At 44.8% G+C, this 17,003-nt stretch overlaps 1 protein-coding gene and 1 pseudogene across 1 annotated transcript in view; both read left to right on the top strand.

Moving 5' to 3' along the window:
• The window catches only part of LOC134480481 (uncharacterized), a 37,250-nt gene extending 31,173 nt beyond the window's left edge, over positions 1-6,077 (top strand). The window contains exons 7-8 of the mRNA XM_087568482.1: positions 2,505-2,642; positions 4,570-6,077. The gene's annotated coding sequence lies outside the window, so the exon portion shown is untranslated. The remainder of the gene's footprint in view (positions 1-2,504; positions 2,643-4,569) is intronic.
• Positions 6,078-14,446: 8,369 nt separating this feature from the next.
• On the top strand, positions 14,447-15,417 carry LOC148003370 (reticulocalbin-1 pseudogene; annotated as a pseudogene).
• The last annotated feature ends 1,586 nt before the right edge of the window (positions 15,418-17,003 follow it).

The following is a 17,003-nucleotide window of genomic DNA, read 5'->3' as shown; positions in this document are numbered from 1 at the left end:
CATGGAAGTAGTGTGGAAAATTGATTGTACCTGCAGTATAGCAAAAGAGGCCAGTCTAGATAGGTAAGCAGTTAAGTTTCTCCATGAGGTGATTTCTTAAAACATCTAGACTTTAGGAATTTAGTGTTGTGTTTTCTAAAGATACATCGTACAGCATACAGATAACATCGTAATAGAATAAAGGAATCTTTTGATTTAGCACCAAATTCCATAAAGTAATGACTACTGCACAGCTCTCTTGGCCATATGAATAGCAGAAATTATAATTCACTTTTTTAAAGAAATAATGAAAGTACTTAATCTTAAGCAAAGCCCATGGGAACAGTTTGCTGTGGTGTTTCTCTTTGGTTTCTTGTGCTCTTTCTAGAGGACGACTTTAAGAAGTCAGTGCAGTCAGGTGGTCATGGTGGTCAGGCAGTCATGAGCAGATGGTTAAGCGATGTGCTAGGGCCCCATAGGCCAGTGAGCCCAACCGAAGAGCAGAGGCTAGCCAGTGAGCCTGACTGAAGATCAGCGGCTAGGCAGTGAGCCTGACTGAAGAGCAGAGGCTAGCCAGTGAGACTGTCTGAAGAGCAGAGGCTAGGCAGTGAGCCTGACTGAAGAGCAGAGGCTAGGCATTGAGCCTGACTGAAGAGCAGAGGCTAGGCAGTGAGCCTGACTGAAGAGCAGAGGCTAGCCAGTGTGCCAGGCTGAAGAGCAGAGGCTAGCCAGTGAGCCTGACTGAAGAGCAGAGGCTAGCCAGTGAGCCTGTCTGAAGAGCAGACGCTAGCCAGTGAGCCTGACTGAAGAGCAAAGGCTAGCCAGTGAGCCAGGCTGAAGAGCAGAGGCTAGCCAGTGAGCCAGGCTGAAGAGCAGAGGCTAGCCAGTGAGCCTGACTGAAGAGCAGAGGCTAGCCAGTGAGCCAGGCTGAAGAGCAGAGGCTAGCCAGTGAGCCAGGCTGAAGAGCAGAGGCTAGCCAGTGAGCCTGACTGAAGAGCAGAGGCTAGCCAGTGAGCCTGACTGAAGAGCAGAGGCTAGCCAGTGAGCCTGACTGAAGAGCAGAGACTAGCCAGTGAGCCTAACTGAAGAGCAGAGTCTAGCCAGTGAGCCTGACTGAAGAGCACAGGCTAGCCAGTGAGCCAGGCTGAAGGCTGAAGAGCAGTGAGTTTAAATTTTATTTCTAAGTTCTTCAGTTTTCCTAAAAGTTTCTACAAAAGTTTGCCTCCATAAAGTTTGACTTTAAAGGTTCTCCTTGCTCTCTTCTTCTTATCTCCTTTCCTCTTGCTCTTATCACAGGATAATTTCCTTACTCTCAATGCCTTACTCTCAACGCTATGCCTTTACTTCTAAGTTCTTCTTGAGTTCTGTTCTCTTCAGTTCAGTTCTGTCTAAAAAGCTTTCTCTCTCTTTGTCCTCAGCATTTGTATATCTTTCTGAACACAGCATCACATGGTGAAAAGTTCACCCCAAGTTTGCACAGGAATTCAAATCATAAGTTGGATAATCAGTTTACGACAGAGAATGTTTACATGCATATCCATGAAGAGTAATCATCAGGATAAACTGTCACCATCTGTCACTGGCTCTGCATGTTCATGGAGAGTTAAAAGCTGTAATTTTTATGAGAAAAGAATAAGTGAAATTGCCTATAGGCAAATCCAGTCAGTTATTTATGTTCAGTCCTTGCACCTATAGTAATGATTAGCTCTCTTTTTATGAACCTTGGTTAATTGGTTTATACCTTCTTAGGATGGGCTCTAATTTGTAGGTGCCTCCTTGGTATTGCAGAAGCAATTCACTCATGACACTTTAAGAAAAGAAGAGATTTCAATGCAATTTTGATTACCAGAGAAAACATAATAGCAGTCCTATTATAAAAGCTTAAAATTACTAATCTAATTTTAGGAATTCTTATAGAACCATCATTAGGAATTAAGAAATCAACTATTTGTCTACACATCATCATGCCAAGACAATACATGTTCGTTGCTCTGTGGTGATCTGCTCAAAAGAGTGGGGTAAAGAGCATGACAAATACAGAAGCAGATACTTGCAGCCAATCATTTAGCTGAAAACAGGGCCCCAAATGGGGAAGTAAGAGAAAGGATTGAGGGAGCTGAAGGGGGTTACAGCCACATAAGACCAACAGTAAGAAACACCCAGAGCTCCCAGGGCCTAAACCACCATCCAAAGAGTACACATGGACAGATGTGAGGAGCTGTCCGCGGAGCTGTCCTCACAGATGTGAGGAGCTGTCCTCACAAACTCCATTACAAGATGGCACCGGCATCTGGCAGAACGCACCTAGTAAAAAGGGCAATACGCAGGCGCCTGGTAACTTCCCTACTCAAAGGGACACGTACATTTTGGTAGGTCATCTGGCATAATTGGCAGCGACCAGTCAGAGAGTGACACGTCCTAGGCGAGGATAGTTTCCTATATAAGGGACGGTTATTCCTCACTTGGCGTCTCCGCATTGTAAGCTTATGCTCTCCCTCTCAAGACGTATTAAAGCTTTTCTGCAGTAGGATCCTGTGTGTGCCGCGTCGTTCCTGCTGGCGAGACGTAGCGCGGGACATCTGGTGCCAAAAACCCGGGAAAGACCTTGCCATCGTCAGCACCTTCGGAGATCCCTTGGCGACAAGGAGGATTCAGAACTGCAGGTAGATACGTTCGGAGAGGCAGCCCTCTCTTGGACTTTGGTCTGGGGTTGTCACCGCCTTGGGAAGGATTTGTTGAGGCTATAGTATTTGTCCTGGGAGCCACCCTACTCTTTATGTTCTGTTTTCACCGTTTTCGCTGTTAAAAGGACGATCACAGCAGCTGAAGGCGCGTCTCAGTCTCTCGTATATAAGTGAGCTTCGCGCAGCTCCCTTTTACCTTCGATTTTGACTGTTGAGGAGCAAAGACGCGATAAGGCCGACGTAGATAAGCGGCACCGTCCGGGGAGGTGCATGTAAGACTCCCGTACATAAGAGAGCAGCGTGTCCGTCTCTACCCTTTCACCTCACGCCTTGTCAGACGGACGTAGATAAGCCGCCAGCGTTCCTGGCCCATCATGGGATCCTCACAGGCTGTGGTCACGGCCTTGGAAACAGTGTTAAAGCAGAGCAACATCAAAATTGGAGGAGGAACACTTAAAAACTTTGTGAAGGAGGTGGAGAGGGTGGCGCCTTGGTTTGCCTGTTCAGGCTCGTTTACGATTGCCTCATGGAACAAACTTGGAAAAGACCTTGACAGAAAATTGGCGGAAGAGGATCTGCGCCTAGGGACCAAAGCTATATGGAAGCTGGTTAAGAATTGTTTAAAGGATGAAACGTGTAAGGCAGCAGTAATAGAAGGACAGGCCACTCTCGAGGTAGTCTGGGAAAGTCTGTCAGAAACCGAACGTAGTGAGAGGTTGGGCGCGTGCAAGAAAAAAGACGTCCTAAGAAAGAAAAAGGGCCCTCCCGGTAAGTCCGCAGACAAGGGAGCGTTGAAATTTTCAGATTCCAGCACTTCCTCCTCTACACATAAACCAGGAGGGGGAGCCAGCCTATACCCTGTGAAAGAGCTAGAAGCGCTGAACCTCGACAGTTCTGAAAGCTCTGAAAATAAAACCTTAGACTCAGAGGAGGAGGCCGAGCTAGTGCTGTTAGTATTCTTGAAACCGCCGGTATAATTAAAACCACTAGTAAGGTGGCAGATATTTTCCGAAAAATCCAAATTATCCTATTAAATAGAAGATTCCCTGTATACATTATTCATATACGGGCCCATTCTGGACTCTCTGGCCCAATGAGTTCAGAGAATGATTTGGCTGACAAAGCCACAAAAATGATAGCTGTGGCCCTGGCCTCTCCTTTAGAGGCCGCTAAAGCCTTTCATGGCAATTTCCATGTCACCTCAGAAACTTTACACCGCCGCTTCTCTATAACTAGAAAAGAGGCACGGGATATAGTCACCCAATGCCAGCAGTGCTGCCAGTTCCTCCCAGTTCCTCACATCGGGGTCAACCCGAGAGGAATACAGCCATTGCAAATCTGGCAAATGGATGTTACTCATAATTCTACTTTTGGAAAATTACAGTATGTGCATGTATCTATAGACACATGTTCTGGCATTCTACATGCCACCCCACTTACAGGAGAAAAAACAACACATGTCATTCAGCACTGCCTTGAAGCATGGAGTGCTTGGGGAAAGCCAAGATGTGTAAAAACTGACAATGGCCCTGCCTATACATCTCAAAAATTCCGTCAGTTTTGTGCTCAGATGCAAGTTACCCACCTGACGGGCCTGCCCTACAACCCTCAAGGACAGGGAATCATAGAGCGTGCTCATCGGACGCTCAAATCATATTTAATAAAACAAAGAAGGGGAATTATGATAGAACTCCCCCCAACACCCCGAGTGGCCACTGCTCTGGCCCTTTTTACCTTAAATTTTTTAAATCTTGATGAAGCTGGACAAACAGCGGCTGAGCGACATTGCTCAGAGCCCAAGAGGACAAAAGAATTAGTCAAATGGAAGGATGTATTAACAAATGAATGGAAAGGCCCGGATCCTGTTTTAATAAGATCCAGAGGAGCTGTCTGTGTTTTTCCACAGGACAATGAAAATCCCATATGGATCCCAGGACGACTTACTCGGAGCATCACAGCAAGTGATCAAGAAGGGACTGGGACTCCTGCCCCTCCTCACTCTTCTTCCATGGATGCCAGCAACGGTGCAGGGCGAGCTACGATGGGGAATAATGTCAACCTTTCCACTCCCGATGCCGGTGATGTACCACTAACAGGGATTTAGGGTTGGCCTATTTACCTAAGGATCCACAGGTTGAACGACAAAAAAAAAAAAAGAAAATAGGACTATTCCCTTAAGGGCAGCCTTTGTTTTGGCATATTCAACAAAACATCTTTTGATCTCCCTTGCATTATGTTATATAATCAATCTTCTGCTTGGTTAAGGGAGGCCACATGGGGAACTGGTGAGGAGGACATTGTGGCTAACGCCACAGTTCTCTATGGTGGTGGCCTTACATTGCGTTAATGGTAGCTGCACTGATCTTACGCCCATGGCGATGCTACTTGGAGGAAAGGGCGAAAAGGGACGGTTGTCATTTTCCTGGACGGGGAACATCAAACCTGCTGCCTCTGTCTGGACAGCTACTCATATCGCAGTAGTTACCCGCATGCCTCGCTTTATCCCGATACCTGTTGATGCCCCGGGGACCATGACCTTATTTAGAGGAAAAAGAGATTTTGGTACTTCTGCTATTATTGCTGGCATTATTGCTACGACAGCAGTCGCTGCCTCGGTTACTGCCTCGGCATTGGCCTTGTCAAATTCAGTACAGACAACCCAAACTATCAATGATTTATTGGCCACCATCTCTGTGGCTCGGGACAGACAGGCCTCAGCCAATACTCAGATATAGGGAGGCCTTATGCTTGTCAACCAACGTATAGATCTGGTCCGAGAGCAATTAGACATTCTATGGCAACTGGCCCAGCTTGGCTGTGAGCAAAAACTCCCAGGCCTTTGTGTCACCTCCATATAATATGACAAATTTACCTGAGCTGCTAATCTGTCTAAGAGTCTTTCACAGCATCTGTTACAGAATTGGACCTCGGAGTTTGAACAGACACTTCGGGAGCTGAGAGCGACCATCATTCAAGTAAATTCTACCCGACTGGACCTGTCTTTGACGGAGGGATTGTCGTCCTGGATCACCTCAGCAGTCTCTTATTTCAAGGAATGGGTGGGAGTAGGACTTTTTGGAGTGATCCTCTGCTGTGGATTAGTGTTACTCCTCTGGTTGCTTTGCAAATTGAGATCTCAAACAAGAAAGGACAAAGTAGTGATCGCCCAGGCGCTTGTAGCCCTTGAACAAGGAGCGTCAGCCGATATCTGGTTGACCATGCTCAAGCAACAGGTCGCCGGCTGGACAGCTCTTGCACTCCTAGAACCTCGGTTCATTGCACAGGATTAGAGTGTCCGGCTTGAGCAGCCCATGAGGGGTGACTTAGCATCGCACAGGGAAGTTCTACCAAATATGCTCCCTGGAAGGCATGTCATATTACATGAGGGTTTCTGCCCCAGTTTTCCCTCCCTCGAAAAATGGCAATGTGACGGGTCGGGAGTGCCCTGGGTCCCAACAACAGCCTAAGGGTATCTCTCTTGTACAGGTTCGCCAACTTTGTACGAGGATATGACCTCTGTCTTCACCCTCCTATATCTGGGTGTCCTGTTTGCTTAAAAAAAAAACAGAAAAGGGGGAGATGTGAGGAGCTGTCCGAGGAGCTGTCCTCACAGATGTGAGGAGCTGTCCGAGGAGCTGTCCTCACAAACTCCATTACAAGATGGCACCGGCATCTGGCAGAACGCACCTAGTAAAAAGGGCAATACGCAGGCGCCTGGTAACTTCCCTACTCAAAGGGACACATACGTTTTGGTACGTCATCTGGCATAATTGGCAGCGACCAGTCAGAGAGTGACACGTCCTAGGCGAGGATAGTTTCCTATATAAGGGACGGTTATTCCTCACTCTCCGTCTCCGCGTTGTAAGCTTATGCTCTCCCTCTCAAGACGCATTAAAGCTTTTCTGTAGTAGGATCCTGTGTGTGCCGCATCGTTCCTGCTGGCGAGACGAAGCGCGGGACATACATATTTCTATGCTATACTGTGTAGAATACAATTCTATTATATGTCAACATATACAGTTTGCTCAATATGATTTCTGTGAATGTTATCAGTCATGGGGAAATATTAAGAGCCTGAAGAAACATGCACAATATTTGCAGAATGCACATAAAATAGGAGATGGTATATAAGCAAAAATGTGAATTACATCACTTACAGCTTTCATATCGAATGCAATTTAAAATGTTTAATAGATTAAAAATATTTAAATCATCTTTACCCACGTTCTTGTCTTTTTTCAACATGTGTCTCCTGGATAATTTTAATTATATATGCTGCTCAAGATCCTTTTGAAAACAGTAACCTAATGCCTTAAAAGTGTTTCTGATATTTCTATTCACTTGATCACTGTTCAATAATTGTACCAAGTTGATAGCTGTAATTTTTTCTCACTTTAAGAATGTAACTTTCATGTGTGAGTATACACTTTTGATCCTAACTCTTTGGAGGCATAGGCAGGTAGATCTCTTTTTTGAAGTCAACATAGGAAAACCCTATCTTAAAAATCAATCAATAAATAAGCAAATAAATAGAAAGAATTTTAAATATTTGAAATTAATATGAACACAACCACATCTTTAATAACAATTGATTTTTTATTGCTGATAATTCATATAATCAATTTACAAAATGTTACATAGTGTCATATGGGAACTCAATTTCATCGTAAAATAAACCTGCTTTTCTCTTTTCATTGGTTGCTCTTAGTTAACATTTTCATATACATATATAATTTATTCTGATTATTCTCTCCCCCACATCGTCCCATTCCCTCCCCTATGACTTAAAAATATACAGTCTTCTAAATTTAGGTTTTCGATGTCTGATTTCTCTTTTATTTATTATACATTCCTTTACTTTTCCATCTACAGTTTATGATATCTTAATAAGAAACCCATTCTGTCATTAGCATTATCTCAGTGCTTGGTAGGAGACATTGACATTCTTCAGTAGCTTGTCATCAGTGCAAGAAATGACATCGAGGTCTCTCTCTGTTTCTGTCTCTCTCTGTTTCTGTCTCTCTCTGTCTCTGTCTCTGTCTCCCTCTCTGTCTCTTCTGTCTCTCTATCTCTCTGTCTCTCTGTCTCTCTCTGTCTCTCTGTCTCTCTGTCTCTCTCTCCATCTCCTCCCTAATTGTTTTGTTTTCTAATATAAGGTCTCACACTTTAGTCTAGCCTTGAAGTCAAGGCAATCCACCTACCTCAGCCTTGTGAGTGTTGGGATTCCAGGCATACACCATGTTGCCCAGTGAATTTTGTGACTCTCATACATCCCTTTACTATTTCTGAGTTATTTTTAATATTGCTGTGACCCTTTTCTAGCTTCTAGATGTAGATACATTAACTGATTAGAAGGTTTTATTTTTAAAGATTTATTTATTAATGTACATGAGCACTCTGTTTGAGAGTGTGCCTGCCATGTCAGAAGAGAGCTTCAGACAGAAGAGGGCATTGGATCCCACTACAGATAGTTGTAGGTCACAATGTGGTTGCTGGAAATTGAACTTGGGAGCACTGGAGAAGCAGCACTCTTAACCACCAAGCCATCTCTCCAGCCTGATAAAAAAGTTTTTAAATTTCATTCTTTTTGTGTTTGTTTGCAATCTTTCTTCTTGAGAACACTGTGAAGGAATGTCCAAATGGTAATTATTGGCGGTTGGTAGAAGGAGCCATACGTGTGATGCTGCCACATGTGTGAGGGGCTGGCAACAAGGTGCAGACCCAAGACCCCAGCCCCGTGCCCTGAGGCTTGCCTGTTGGACCTGTGCTCTGAAGCACCATCAGGATGCCTTCAGGTGAGGAAAGGTGGTGGTGGCTTGCGCCCTGCTGAGCCAGCCTAGGATAGTGGCAACCACAATGACAATGTCCAAGCTGCAAGCCTGGGGCAGCTCGAAGCTCCAGAGGTGATGGCCTTGGGTAAGTCACTGTATGCCTGGGGGCCCGCAGAAGCCTCCCTGGGCCTTCGCAGAGCCCTGAGGGAGGACTGACGGGCCTGGGCCAGCACCATGCAACTCCCCGTTTCGCACCTCCTGGTGTTGTCTGCGCCACGGAGTGGGCACAGGTGTCCTTCCCACCCCGCCCTTCCACCACGCCCGAGCCGGGCCTCAGGGCACGCGGAGCTGGTGGGTGAGCTCGGGGCCTGAGGGGACCGGGCGCGCGTTATATTTGGCGCTGGCAGCAGCGCGTGTGCCTGGGCGAGTTTTCCTTCTGCGGGTGCCGGCAGCCAGGGCGCCTCCGCCCAAGCTGACTCCCCTCTCTCCCTCTCCGACCCCGGCAGGGCCCAGAGGTGATTCTGCCTGCACGCTGTCCTCCTTCCTGGAGGCGAGCTCTTCGCAGGCGCCACATCTTGAACAAAAAGAGAAAGAAAAAAAGAAAAAAAGAGCAGAAGATGAGGCCAGGGAAGGGGGGCCTTAGCGGCGTTGGGGGTAACCTCGGCCGCCGGAGGGCGCGCTATGACAGCGACGGGGTTACCAATGGAGACTACAGCCTCGCAGTGTCCAGGGAAGAACCCCTGGCCAGTCCTGCCAGGGTACATCCAGGCTTGGCGCTCACGCGGACCTGGCCGCCTGTCTGGTCCTCAGGGATAGTAAGCAACAAGCAGGGCGGGCTGCACCGCCAGAGCAGCAGCATCAGGGTAGGTAGGAGACCCACGCCCCTCCTTGGACAGATTGTTCTGCCCACCCCACCTCTGCCCTGGGAAAGCAGTGGCAGAAGGAGGGAATGCAAAGTGAGCCCATTGGGTAGGGGAAGGGAGGGTTCAGGGATGTATGGAGAGCTGAAGCAGGGATTGGAAAGCCTATAGCATTGGGAAAGAATGGAGAGGTGATCTGGAGTGTACATGAGAGCTGTGCTCTGACATCCCCAGAGCAACTTGGGGCTGTCACACCTCTCCAGATTGACTTGGAATTAAATGGCCTGTACCTGCCAGGGCAGGACAGAATTTTCAGAGGCAGCTTAGCCTGGTGCACACTCCTTGTAATGTTTCTAATGTATGTTAAAGGGCAGGGATCATGGGAAAATATTTTCTTAAAACCTCAGGCAATGAATGTATTATTTAATAGATTTCTTCTGATCTACTTTGTAATTGGTTGCCCCTTGCAAGAAATTGTATTTGGAGGATGTAAAATACCCTCCTTCAATTACTTGGAGAAAGGGAACATAAACAGAGATTTCCTCTTTTTTAGCCTCCAAAGCTCTGAGAGATTACAGTTCTGCATAATTTAATTCTTTCCTACCTGCTATGAGCAGGCCTCCAGATCTGCAAGTTCCTTTGGAATGGTTTTGCTTGTCTTTGTTTATTTTCCATGGTGCTGATTAAAAAGCCATGAATTGCTTTGTGAATTTTAAATTTCAAGAGGTGACAACCAGAGTTTATTGTGGTTTCCTTCAAACATTGCAGTGTATTTGCAGCATAAAAAACTACTTCTTGTGACAAGAACAGGAAAAAGAAAGTTGATGAGCTAAGAAAAGTAGAGCCTTGAGCCAGATCAACCATTTGGCTTCCTCAAATATGGAGCAAGCATGGAATGTGGCTTTTTCAGAATCGATGGGGTTTTTAGGATAGGGCAGTGAATGCTGTCTGGTGCTAACCCGTCCCTTTTGTGGCTGACAACCCTTAGGAGACAGGTCAGAATGTGCCAACAGCACAGAGTTGGCACTGGTGGTATTTGAACTCAGAAGTGCTCAGGAACTGTGAAACTTTCTCTGTTATCACCCTGGATCCATCTAGTGAAATAGACCACTGTGATGCTGTGTAAGAGGCCATTGTGAGGGCTGGAGAGATGGCTCAGTGGGTAAGAGCACCAAGTGTTCTTCCAGAGGTCAAATCCCAGCAACCACATGGTGGCTCACAACCATCTGTAAGGAGTACTGTTGCCCTCTTCTGGTGTGTCTGAAGACAGCTGCATTGTCTCACATATAAATAAATAAATCTTACAAAAGATTGTCATCTACTGCAGTTTCTATGTGGACAGGGCACAGTTAAAGGGATTAAAGATCAAGTACATTGCCTGTCTTTAAAGATCAAGTGTATCACCTAACTTTTAAACCAAGAAACATAGTGTCTTTTTTGCTGCTTGTGTAGCTTTTAGTGATGTATCTTTTCTCCTAGTACGTCCTTTGTGTCCATAATAGTTGTTTTCAAGTATATATGATTATCGCTCCTATTTGCAGCGCTATTCAATATTTTCATTGGTTAAATATTTGTGGTGAATTTACATTGTGATATCAGTAAAATGCTATGTGAAAATTTTAGAGAATATACCGGTTTGGGTAATTTTAATAACCTTTGCCCTCAAGTGGTGGCCTGTTTTCACATTGAAAAGACTGGAATTCATTACCATCCATAGCAGGATTGATAGGGAAGCCTAATGGACAGCAACAGTGTTGTTCCCTTTGACAGTTGTGGGAGCCAAGAAAGAAGTGTGACTTGCTTTTTGTGATTTACCAAATCAAGACTCAGTAGCATTACTATAGAAGCCCATGGAAAAAATTATGAAGTTCTCAGAAATCACCAGTTGAAGAAATGGTGGTTTTGCTTATATTGAATTCTGAGTTTCAAAGTTATGTTTCATTTTTCTTTATTCCTTAATGAGGCTTTTTATTAAGTATTTTATTCACCATAACACACTTAGATGCACAGTGCTAGGATCGTAGTAGGTGCTCATTAAATCACTGACCATCGGGGAGGAGGAATGATAAGAAAGTATGTATTTTCTGTAAGTTCTGTTAGTTTTGGGAACAGGTGGTTTTAGGTTTACCATCATAGTTTGGTATCTTGTCCCACATAACACAACTTGACAGAACCCCCTTTCAGGTCATTATGTTCAACTTATTTTTCTCTTAATCATTCTTGAAAATCATGGAAGTAGTGTGGAAAATTGATTGTACCTGCAGTATAGCAAAAAAGCCCAGTCTAGATAGGAAGCAGTTATGTTTCTCCATGAGCTGATGTCTTAAAACATCTAGATTTTAGGAATTTGGTGTTGTGCTTTCTAAACATACATCTTACAGCATACAGATAACATCGTGAGAGAATAAAGGAATCTTTTGATTTAGCACCAAATTCCCTAAAGCAATGACTACTGCACAGCTCTCTTGGCCATATGAATAGCCGAAATTATATTTCACTCTTTTAAAGAAATAATGAAAGCACTTAAGGTTAAAGAGGAGCCCATGGGAAAAGTTTGCTGTGGTGTTTCTCTTTGGTTTCTTGTGCTCTTTCTAGAGAATGACTTTAAGAAGTCAGGGCGACTGGTCAGGTGGTCAGTGTGGTCAGGCAGTCATGAGCAGATGGTTAAGCGATATGCTAGGGCCCCATAGGCCAGTGAGCCCAGCTGAGAAGCAGAGTCTAGCCAGTGAGCCTAACTGAATAGCAGAGGCTAGACAGTGAACCTGACTGAAGAGCAGAGGCTAGCCAGTGAGCCTAGCTGAAGAGCAGAGGCTAGCCAGTGAGCCTGACTGAAGAACAGAGGCTAGCCAGTGAGCCCAGCTGAAAAGCAGAGTCTAGGCAGTGAGCCAGGCTGAAGAGCACAGGCTAGCCAGTGAGTCTGACTGAAGAGCAGAGGATAGCCAGTGAGCCAGGCTGAAGAGCAGAGGCTAGCCAGTGAGCCTGACTGAAGAGCACAGGCTAGTCAGTGAGCCTAACTGAAGAGCAGAGGCTAGCCATTGAGCCTGACTGAAGAGCAGAGGCTAGCCAGGGAACCTGACTGAAGAGCACAGAGTAGACAGTGAGCCTGACTGAAGAGCAGAGGCTAGCCAGTGAGACTGACTGAAGAGCAGAGGCTACCCAGTGAGGCTGACTGAAGAACAGAGGCTAGCCAGTGAGCCTGAGAGAGCAGAGGCTAGTCAGTGAGCCAGGCTGAAGAGCACAGGCTAGCCAGTGAGCCAGGCTGAACAGCAGAGGCTATCCAGTGAGCCTGACTGAAGAGCACAGGCTAGCCAGTGAGCCAGGCTGAAGAGCAGAGGCTAGCCAGTGAGTCTGACTGAAGAGCAGAGGCTAGCCAGTGAGCCAGGCTGAAGAGCACAGGGTAGACAGTGAGCCTGACTGAAGAGCAGAGGCTAGCCAGTGAGACTGACTGAAGAGCAGAGGCTGCCCAGTGATGCTGACTGAAGAACAGAGGCTAGCTAGTGAGCCTGAGAGAGCAGAGGCTAGTCAGTGAGCCAGGCTGAAGAGCAGAGGCTAGCCAGTGAGCCAGGCTGAACAGCAGAGGCTAGCCAGTGAGCCTGACTGAAGAGCACAGGCTAGCCAGTGAGCCAGGCTGAAGAGCAGAGGCTAGCCAGTGAGCCTGACTGAAGAGCAGAGGCTAGCCAGTGAGTCTGACTGAAGAGCAGAGGCTAGCCAGTGAGCCTGACTGAAGAGCACAGGCTAGCCAATGAGCCTGACTGAAGAGCACAGGCTAGCCAGTGAGCGAGGCTGAAGGCTGAAGAGCAGTGATTTTAACCTTTATTTATAAGTTCTTCAGTTTTCCTAAAAGACAAAAGTTTGCCTCCATAAACTTTGACTTATAAGGTTCTCCTTGCTCTCTTCTTCTTATCTCCTTTCCTCTTGCTCTTATGACACAATAATTTCCTTACTCTCAATGCCTTACTCTCAACGCTATGCCTTTACTTCTAAGTTCTTCTTGAGTTCTGTTCTATTCAGTTCAGTTCTGTCTAAAAAGCTTTCTCTCTCTTTGTCCTCAGCATTTGTATATCTTTCTGAACACAGCATCACATGGTGAAAAGTTCACCACAAGTTTGCACAGGAATTCAAATCATAAGTTGGATAATCAGTTTACGACAGAGAATGTTTACATGCATATCCATGAAGAGTAATCATCAGGATAAACCGTCACCATCTGTCACTGGCTCTGCATGTTCATGGAGAGTTAAAAGCTGTAATTTTTATGAGAAAAGAATAAGTGAAATTGCCTATAGGCAAATCTAGTCAATTATTTACGTTCAGTCCTTGCACCTATAGTAAATCATTAGTTCTCTTTTTATGAGCTTTGGTTAATTGGTTTATACCCTCTTAGCATGGGTTCTAATTTGTAGATGCCTGCTTCGTATTGCAGAAGCAATTCACTCATGAAACTTTAAGAAGGAAGAGTTCTCAATGCAATTTTGATTACCAGAGAAAACATAATAGCTGTCCCATTATAAAGGAGCTTAAAATTACTAATCTAATTTTAGGAATTCTTATAGAACCATCATAAGAATTAAGAAATCATCTATTTGTCTGTACATAATCACGCCAAGACAATACATCTTCGTTGCTCTGTGGTGATCTGCTCAAAAGACTGGGGTAAAGAGCATGACAAATACAGAGGCAGATACTTGCAGCCAACCATTCAGCTGAGAGCAGGGTCCCCAATGGAGGAGAAAGAGAAAGAATTGAGGGAGCTGAAGGGGTTTACAGCCCCATAAGAACAACACTAAGAAACACCCAGAGCTCCCAGGACAGAAACCACCATCCAAAGAGTACACATGGACGGACCCATGGCTACAGCTGCATATGTAGAAGAGGATGGCCTTCTTGGGCACAAATGGGAGGAGAAGCCCTTGGTCTTGTCAAGGCTTGATGCCCCAGTGTAGGGGAAACCAGAACAGGGAGGCAGATAGGCCTGGGTGTTTGGGTGGGTGTGGTAACACCCTCACAGTAGAAGGGGGAGGGGGTTTTATAAGGGGTTTTGTGGAAACCAGGAAAATGGATAACGTTTGAAATGTAACAAAAGCCCTCTCTGGGGAAGGGACAGCGGATAAGCTGCTCTGAGCCCCTACTTCCCTGCTGCCTCCCTTTGATCATGACTGTGGTGCATGGTGTCAGCCTGGGACTCTCCATGGGCTGCTGCTGGCTCTGGTCCTGGCGTTCATGGCCAAGAGCATGATGAGCAAGGAGCACATGGTTTGTCCTGATTCAGAGCAGAGCGAATGGCCACCAGAGAATAAGTACAGCTTCCTGTACCATCATGAGGTCTTCCTGGGCAAGGAGGACTCCAAGACCTTTGATAGCTAATCCTGAACGAGAGCAGGAGAGGCTGGGGAAAATTGTTGATCCAATCGACAGTGATGAAGGCGGCCTTGTTACTACTGAGGACCTGAAAGTTTGGATCAAACAGGTACAGAAAAGATACATCAACCAAAATGTGGCTAAACTCTGGAAGGATTATGATAGGGACATAGATGAAAAATCTCCTGGGAAGAATACAAGCAGGCTACCTATGGCTACTACCTGGGAAACCTTGCTGAATTCCAAGATAGCTCTGATCATCACAAGTTTAAAAAGTTGCCTCCACGAGATGAGAGGAGGTTTAAGGCCTTGAGGGTGACCTGACAGCTACTCAGGACTGGTTCATTGCTTTTCTGCACTAAGAGGATTTAGAACATATGAAGGAGATTGTAGTTCTGGAAACGCTGGAGAATATCGACAAGAACAGGGATGGTTTTGTGGACCAGGATGAGTACATTGTGGACATCTTTTTCTCACGAGGACAATTGCCCTGAGACCGACTGGGTTTTGTCTGGGGAGCAGTTCAATGATTTCCCAGATCTGAACAAGGATGGGAAACTGGATTAGGATGAGATTCACCACTGGATCCTCCCTCAGGACTATGACCATGCACAGGCTGAGGCCCAGCATCTGGTGTATGAGTCAGATAAGAACAAGGATGAGATGCTGACCAAGGAGGAGATTCTAGACAACTGGACCATGTTTGTGGGAAGCCATGCCACCAATTACAGGGAAGATCTTACCAAAAATCATGATGATCTTTGAAAGAAACTCATCCTCATGTGGCCAACAGTCACATGCTTTCTACGGATATTCTGGTTGATTTCTATATTTGTCAAGTATATAGCAGTTGTGTCCCTAAACAATAAGAAACCTTTCTAAAGCTCAAAAAATCATACATTGCACCACAAACAATAATAGTAGGAGATTTAAACACGCCACTTTCATCAATGGACAGATCAGGGAAACAGAAATTAAACAGAGACACAGAAAGACTAACAGGTTATGAAACAAATGGATTTAACATATATTTATAGAACACACCACCCTAAAACCAAAGGATATACCTTCTTATCAGCATCTCATGGTACCTTCTCCAAAATTGACCATATAATCGGTCACAAAACAAGCCTCAACAGGTACAGGAAGATAGAAATAATCCCATGCCTCGTATCAAAAAACCACGGACTAAGGCTGCTGATCAATAACAACAAATAGGACAGAAAGCCCACATATACATGGAAGTTGAAGTCAATGACAACTTGGTCATTGGAGACATAAGAAAGAAATTAAAGACTTCTTAGAATTTAATGAAAATGAAGATACAACATACCCAAACTTATGGGACACACTAAAAGCAGCGCTAAGAGGAAAACGCCTAGCTCTGTATGCCTGCAAAAAGAAACAAAAGAGAGCATATGTCAGCAGCTTGACAGCACACCTAAAAGCTCTAGAAAAAATTAAATAAACCCTAGATGAGTAGAAGGCAAGAAATAATCAAATTCAGGGCTGAAATCAAACAAGAAGAAACAAAACCGAGCATCAAAAGAATCAGCAAACCCAGGAGCTGGTTCTTTGAGAAAATCAACCAGATACATAAACGCTTAGCCATATTAACCAGAGGTCACAGAGAGTGTATCCAAATTAATAAAATCAGAAATAAAAGGGAGACATAACAACAAAATCTGAAGAAATTAAAAAGATCATCAGATCCTACTACAAAAACATATATTCAAGAAAACTGGAAAATGTGGAGGAAATGGACAATTTTCTATACATATACCAGGTACCACAGTTAAATCAGGAACAAATAAACCATCGAAACAACCCCATACTCATAAAGACATAGAAACTGCTATTAAACATCTCCCATCCAAAAAGAGCCCAGGACCAGATGGATTTAGTGCAGAATTCTATCAGACCTTCATAGAAGACTTCATACCAATACTGTCCAAACTATTCCGCAAAATAGAAACAGACAGAGCACTACCAAACTCCTTCTATGAAGCCACAATTACTCTTATACCTAAACCACACAAAGATACAACAAAGATAGAGAAATTCAGACCTATTTTATTTATGAATATTGATCAAAAATGCTCAATAAAATTCTTGCAAACTGAATCCAAGAACACATCCAAACAATCATCCATCATGGTCAACTAGGCCTCATGGCAAGGATGCAGGGATGGTTTAATATACGGAAGTCCATCAACGAAATTCATCATATAAACAAAGTCAAAACCACATGATCATTTCATTAGATGTTGAGAAATCATTTGACAAAATTCATTACCCTTTCATTAATAAAGTCCTGGAAAGATCAGGAATTGAAGGCCTGAATCTAAATA

This window comes from Rattus norvegicus, chromosome 9 (assembly GCF_021556685.1).
Source record: "Rattus norvegicus strain SHRSP/BbbUtx chromosome 9, alternate assembly SHRSP_T2T, whole genome shotgun sequence".
NCBI lineage: Eukaryota > Metazoa > Chordata > Mammalia > Rodentia > Muridae > Rattus > Rattus norvegicus.
Note: the sequence above shows the minus strand (reverse complement) of the source record. Positions and strands in the feature narration are given on the sequence as shown.